The following is a 7,445-nucleotide window of genomic DNA, read 5'->3' as shown; positions in this document are numbered from 1 at the left end:
CGGATTCCCGTCCAGTCCCCTCTTTGTATTGGCTTTGTGTGCCATCGCGGTGTGTGTGTGTGAGAGAACACATCATAAGCTGGATACTTTACCGATTGTAGACCAGCTCTGTGTCATCTTTGTGTTGGCAATGTTTGAAGAAGAACGGTGTTTGGCACCCCTCTGTGGCACCAGTGCATAGAGGTTGAGGAACCCATTGTTTGGCGTCATCCCATGGATCTGGGCTGAACTCCTCTGCTCTGCTCCGCAGGGAGCTCTGTGCACTGGCGCCACAGAGGAAAACCAAACACCATTCAAGCCTTATCTGGCACCCAGTGGAGCACGCCCCAAAGCCCGACGCAAGTGTCTTTGTTATTTAAAGAGCGTCCTGTGCCCACTTTGTTCAAATAGTGAATGCTCCTGCGCCCATCTGTGCGCCCTGGTCTCACAGCAAATGTGTTCAGGTGAATTCTTGGCATATTGTTATCTTGAGGCAGCGGGAAGTGATAGCGCTATTGACCATCCAAACCTGGTTTAAAGTCAATAACGCAGCATTTCATTGTTATGAATTAGTGAACAGTGAATTAGTGAAATGCGCCTATGCTCATGCACAGCGTTGTCACAGATTGTTCAAATATGACGCAGAGCTGGATTTCAGTCAGCTAAATATCTCTTTAAGCAGTCAAAATAGTAAAGATTAAGGATTGGTGTAGTCTGCCAACCATCTTTTAGATAAAATGATTCCCACAATTGAGTTTCCCTTAATAAATCCCACCTAATTTATCTCCTGATTTTGTTAACTTTTTGAGTATAAATGTGACATTTATATAAGTTATTTTTGTACAAAAGCTTTCATTCATTTCTGACTAAGATGAACTCTGCTGTGTAATCTAGATGTTCTGCTGCTCGTCATATCTCAGATAAAAGTGTAGTCAGAATCGAACCAGTAACAAAGTCTTAACCATGTGATCTGTTTGTTTCCCTCTCCTGGGTCCAGGGCCTCAGTCAGATGTGTAAGCTGTCCAGTGTCCAATTGTATTGAAGTGGTTGCAAGCTTTGCCCGCACAAAGGCTTTAGGTTGGTCTGGACATCAAGAAGTTTACTGGAGAGTCTCACAAGACAAACTGTTAACGGTTTAAAAAAAATACAACATGAACATGCTGGTTGGTTATAGTACCCTGTATTATGAGAAAAATGGTGCTTCTTATTGCTCACATTAACAAATATTATCACACGTTACAGGTTTATTGCTGATAACTGTTTTGTTTCAACTGGTTAACAGTTTTCATTGTAACTACTGAAGCATGGCTGCCTTTCTGTTATGGGAATTAAATAACTTAAGAAACTCTGTGAAAGCCAGTCTCATATTTAAACACAGGTACGGCAGTTCAACACAGCTGTAACCACTTTGGCATTGTCGCCGACACTTTGTTCAAACCAATTCTTTTTTTTAGCATATTCCGGCCTTAACTTTCCTCCTCGCTACGTAAAGGGCACAATACTTCCGGCATTGGGATGGAACTTGGGCTGTGGAAATAAATTATGAGAAACGGAATTGTCCAATATAGACATCATTCATTTAAAGGGTGAAATCAGCAAGAGTTTTCAACAATTACTCGGATTCACTTCTTTACTAAGGTTTTCGTTCTAACAGGATGTACAGCCATTGTCTGCTGACATAATACTCTTTTAATACTGAATGACTATGTGACTACTCAATAAAAGCAACATATTGTAGCCATCTCCTACAGACGTCAGCTAGCGGCGACCATACAATAGAATATCACAGACTGTCACTGAATACAGCTTATTCACTAAATGTCCCCAGATAGCTGCTCTATGAATGCACTAAATGCAAAATGGCCTTGCTTTCAACCGGTTTACACTGCGTATAAAGTTGTAAGTCTTATGTTCCCCTTTATGCCCAGCAGCTTCTGACACATTTCCACCACACACACACATGCAAACAAAGAAACATTGTTGGGGTGGGTTTGCTTTCAGTAATTGATAGTTCACACTGTCATTTGTGTGTATGGCTATGTTAAGGGTCTATTTTATAGTTGTGATAATTGGGAGTGAGCAAGAATCACAATCATCCTGGAAGTAAAAAAAAAAAAGTATCACGACAAACTAGTGAGTAGCGTTTCCTTCTGCACATGATCCTCATAGCAAAAAACGACAAAAAAGCCTTGAGATGATGCAATAGTTTGTAGCAGGACAGCAGTTTATTCATCCAGCATGCTCCCATTGCCAGATGACGTCGACAGTTGGGATGAATCAGCCCTTCGGCAGACAGATCTGATCTCAGACTAGCTATTGACCCTCCTACGTGTGGTACACATGAATCTATCCGAAGAAGGCTGATCCCAGATCTGAGCCAGGAAGGGTCGGCGTTCTCCTAAACAGGAAGTGGATGAGATCAGACGCACCAATCAGACTGCGGTGTTGTGAGACTAAACATCATCACCCCACAGGAAGGAAGTAGCTATGTGTGAATTACACAGACTACTATGAATGTGTGTTTGATTTACACAGAGCAGCATTTACAGCCCACACCCAAATATTTACCTCTGTGCAACTGCCACCCTCTAGCACAAAGCTGTGATTAGGACGAGGGGAGTGTGTGTTATGTGTTTGTCTGGTTTCCGTGTGTGTGTGTGTGTGTGTTTTTAAAGGGGTAGGATTGGAGGTCCTACAGGGACCACCTTGGTGAACAATGGCTCTTTTATTCCACTGGAACGTTTTGACTGGTCTCTGTGTCTCAGAGCAGCCACACATACACCCACAGAGCCAGACAGGAAACACACACACACCGTTTCACACAAACGGGCATGCATTAATTCGGTAACTCTTTGGGGGTATCCAGTCGGGGTCAGTTTTCGCTTAGAGCAGACGCATGTGTGTTTTTCTGTGTGTGTGTGTGTTCTGTTAGTCAGGTAATTTGGCCTACTGGGCTGCAGCTTCAGACACGGTGGAATGTGGTAGCAGTAGTTGGTTACACTTTTGGTTTAAGGGGGCAGGGTGAAGGAAACAAACTGACGGAAATCTCTGTAGTAGCCAAATAACTTATTATTATTTCTTTAAATAGCATAACAACATTCAAGTTATGTTATTCCATCTTTAAGCTATCGGATCAATAATATATATCAATAAAAGGGTGACAGAATGACTAAACAGCTGTACTGGATTTGGTATAAGAAGTTAAGAACAAAAGATAAAACTAACTTATCTCCCCCCTTGGGGGCCATGAAATATTCTCAGGGTAACATTTCCTCCAGCAGATGGGAATAAGGCAAAGTAATAATGTGTATAACACAGTGAGTTCCGAAGAATAAAGCTATCTATGACCAAACACTGCTAGATGTATTTCTGGGTCATCACCTGAAATCCACCTGTAAGGACAGTGATGTTGGTGTTTGCTTGTTCTCCAATGTGTGTCTGAACAAAAGTGTTCCCCGGGCGACAACAAAGAGGGCCAAGAGTCTCATGTGTGATGTTGACAAATTAAACTCTGTGCTGCTCCATGGATACACAGACTGAGTTGTGTGTAAAACTCTGGGCTAAAGAGTTCACTTTTAGTTGTACACCAAAACTACTGAAAATGTATGCTCATTTAGACATGATGGTAATTTTAGAGGTTTTAGACCATTACATTTTGGTTGACACTTTACTTGAAGGTACGGCCATAACTATGACATGACACTGTCATTAACATGTCATAAATGTTATGAACAAGTCATAAAGGTTCATGGCTTTTGTGATTAAGTTTAATTCGTTTTTTGTCAGGACAAGTTGATATTGTTCGGGTTGTCTTGATTTTGACAGCTTGACATTAATCAAAGTGACATTACCAGAAGTTGTCTTTGTCATGACAAGTTGACATTAAATTTGTTTGTTTTTTAAACGTGACATAATGTCATCCTGTTTATTGTTAAGTTGTCTTAATAAGGACACTCCAAAGTAATGTTATGTCAAGTTGTCATGACAAATCTTGCATTGCAACATTATCTTCTGATAATATCATCCTGGTTAATGTTAAGTTGTTGTTTTATAACGTTTGTGACAGTTCATGACAGTGTCATGATGTAGTCATGTAAGTATGAAAATCAACTTCCAAAGACTTGTTGTATTGACTAAGATTTATTGTCATGATCAATCTGCTTAATTTTATTTTAATCAAGTAACCTTTTGGTCTCTTGTTTGTCAGAGAATAATGAAAATGAAGAGTTTTCAGAGCCCAAGATGATGTCTTTTCATTGAATGTTTTCAATTTGCAATTATGTGAAAAAGGGAAAATCAGCAAATTGTTACATGTTAAAGGCCTAAAGTTTGGCAGTGTTGCTTGGTATATGACTTGAAAATACAACTCATCAATTTAACTGTTGTAGATACATTTTCTAAGAATTGAAGGTAATTCATCACAGTAAACTTTTTTTGAAGGTATCATTCATTTAAAACATGACCACTTTGCCAAAATGCAATGTACCCATACACTTGTCTATGCAGTATATGGTCAGAAAAGTAAACATAGAACACAAAAACCTATGCAGTCAAGGCAGTTCTGTGTGTCCATTTGTGTTTTTTTGTGTTTTGAATTAAAAGTGAATAAAGGTGCATTGAATGATTTGCTCTTTCCTCAGCACCACTGACATGTTTCTCGCTCTTTGTTACTAAAACAGGGTGGTCTGTGAACCTGAGTGTTGTGCAGATCCCGCTGTTGCGTAAAACGGATAATTACTATAGGTTTGCCATCTGCAACTGTCCCAATCCCCCTTCTTGATTGCATTGAGCCCCAAATGACCAGATGTTTCATCACTATTATGGCATTAGAGCTGAGCTCAATAGGCAGATGTGTGTCTCTCTCGGCTGATTGTTGTCATGATAGAGAATAGTCTGATTACCTACTCTGATTAGGCCAATGGGCCGCTAATCCTTCCACAGCCCCTACAGAGCCAGTGTGTCAGCCCTGCACCTCTGAGAATGGGAGCAGGTTATACAACTTACACACACACACACACACACACACACACACACAGAGACAGGGGTCTGTTGTCAGGGTTTATGACGTGAGCTTGGCCACTCTTCCTAAATGTCATGTTTATCTAATCCGTATTAAAGACCGTGTGACAATGGAACAGATGGGGCTGCCTTTTTCCTACAAGTGCACATAGGACATGCATGTGTATATAATATAATATATATATATATACACACACACACACACACACACACACACACACACACACACACACACACACACACACACACACACACAGGCTCCCTAATCTCTGTCTCTCAGTGGGCTGTTTGAGTCGGGTTGAGGTTGTGTGATTGTGTTTAGCCAAGCAGAGTGGTGCAGAGTAGTGCTCTACAGGGGAGCCAGTCTGCTCTCACCATGCCAGACGGACAACATAACACACATACATACGTACGCAAACGGACTCACTCACAGCCGCTGCAACTCCTGCACAGTACATTATTTTTAGATATATCCTAGCAACTGAGGTCAAATGTTTTCATCAGGTTTACACAGTATTTTAATAATGTTGCTTCATCTCACTACTGTAGCTACTGAAATGCAGCTGGCTATCTGCCTCAAGTTCACTTCTGACTCTTTGTTGAGCAAACCCTTAGACCTAGCTAGCAATGTGGGAATGGCACATGTTAAATCATTGAGATCTAACAAAGTTGTCAAGTGCATTTCTGTCCTTTTTATGAAACATTTGAAAAGTTGTGCTTTAAATTGATAAATTGTTTACATCATGCGTACTAGCTTGCAGTATTCAGTGGAATATTGTGAAACGATTTGCAGTAGTATGTAGTCTTTGCAACTTATTAGGACACAGGCATGAAAAGAGTATAGTTTCTTATTGCATGAGTGGTGCAGGGGTGTAAAAGACAAATTGAAAGTGGTTTGGAATAACACTCGCGTGTCACTTAAGCAGTCAGCAGCTGGCACGCGTCCCACGGTAACGAGAAGGGAGCCGAGCAACAGAGCAAGCGTTACCTTGGTTAAACTCGCCATATAACGCTGCAGGAAGCAGGTGTCGGGGCGGTCAGCTCGCGACCTGGCTCACGGACCCTCCTCCTCTGAAACACATTTACTACAAAGTGAAACCATTTGGTCGCAGTCTGGAGCCCTGTAACACATCCTTTTGCATTGTAGAAATCGCAATACGCTCATTGCTACGGTGGCCAGGGTGAACAGGGGCAAATGCACTGCGACTTAATAAAACACATACTGTACAAATAGACAAAACACAAGCAATTAGGAAAACCTTCATGAATTTGACAACACATGCACAGCATTTAGCCAACGCACTGCAAATACAGAAACAATGCAAAATGAGTACGCAATCACCAAAAGCAAATGCAACAAAAATCACTGCATCCCAAATGTTTGAACACACCTTCTCATTCAATGTGTTTTTTTAAATTTTTTTTTATGACTATTTACATTGTTGATTATCACTGAAGGCATCAAAACTATGAATGAACACATATGGAATTAAGTACTTAACAAAAAAGTGTTAGATAACTGAAAACATGTCTTATATTCTAGTTTCTTTAAAGTAGCCACCCTTTGCTCTGATTACTGCTTTGCATACTCTTGGTATTCTCTTGATGAGTTTCAAGAGGTAGTCACTTGAAATGGTTTCCTAACAGTCTTGAAGGAGTTCCCAGAGATGCTTAGCACTTGTTGGCCCTTTTTCCTTCACTTTGCGGTCCAGCTCTCCCCAAACCATCTTGATTGGGTTCAGGTCCGGTGACTGTGGAGGCACAGCACGCCATCAATCTCCTTCTTGGTCAAATACCCCTTACACAGCCTGGAGGTGTGTTTGGGGTCATTGTCCTGTTAAAAAATAAAAGATGGTCCAACCAAATGCAAACCGGATGGGATGGCATGCAGGATGCCGTGGTAGCCATGCGGTTTCAGTATTGCTTTAAATTTTGAATAAATCCCCAACAGTCTCACCAGCAAAGCCCCCCCACACCATCACACCTCCTCCTCCATGCTTCATGTTGGGAACCATTCATTTAGAATCCATCCAGTCACCTTTTCTCCTTTGCAAAAAGACACGGCGGTTGGAACCAAAGATTTCAAATTTGGACTCATCAGACCAAAGCCCAGATTTCCACTGGTCTAATATCCATTTCTTGGGTTTCTTGGCCTAAACAAATCTCTTCTGCTTGTTGTCTCTCCTCAGCAGTGGTTCCCTAGCTGCTATTTGACCATGAAGGCCTGATACGCGCAGTCTCCTCTTAACAGTTGTTCTAGAGATGTGTCTGCTGCTAGAACTCTGTGCTTTATTCATCTGGTCTCTACTCTGAGCTGCTGTAAACATGCAATTTCTAAGGCTGGTGACTAGGATGAACTTATCCTCAGCAGCAGAAGGGACTCTTGGTCTTCCTTTATTCGGACAGTCCTCATGTGAGCCATTTTCATTGTAGCGCTGAATGGTTTT

This window comes from Etheostoma cragini, chromosome 23 (genome assembly GCF_013103735.1).
Source record: "Etheostoma cragini isolate CJK2018 chromosome 23, CSU_Ecrag_1.0, whole genome shotgun sequence".
In the NCBI taxonomy this organism is placed as follows: domain Eukaryota; kingdom Metazoa; phylum Chordata; class Actinopteri; order Perciformes; family Percidae; genus Etheostoma; species Etheostoma cragini.
This window is presented reverse-complemented; position numbering follows the sequence as displayed.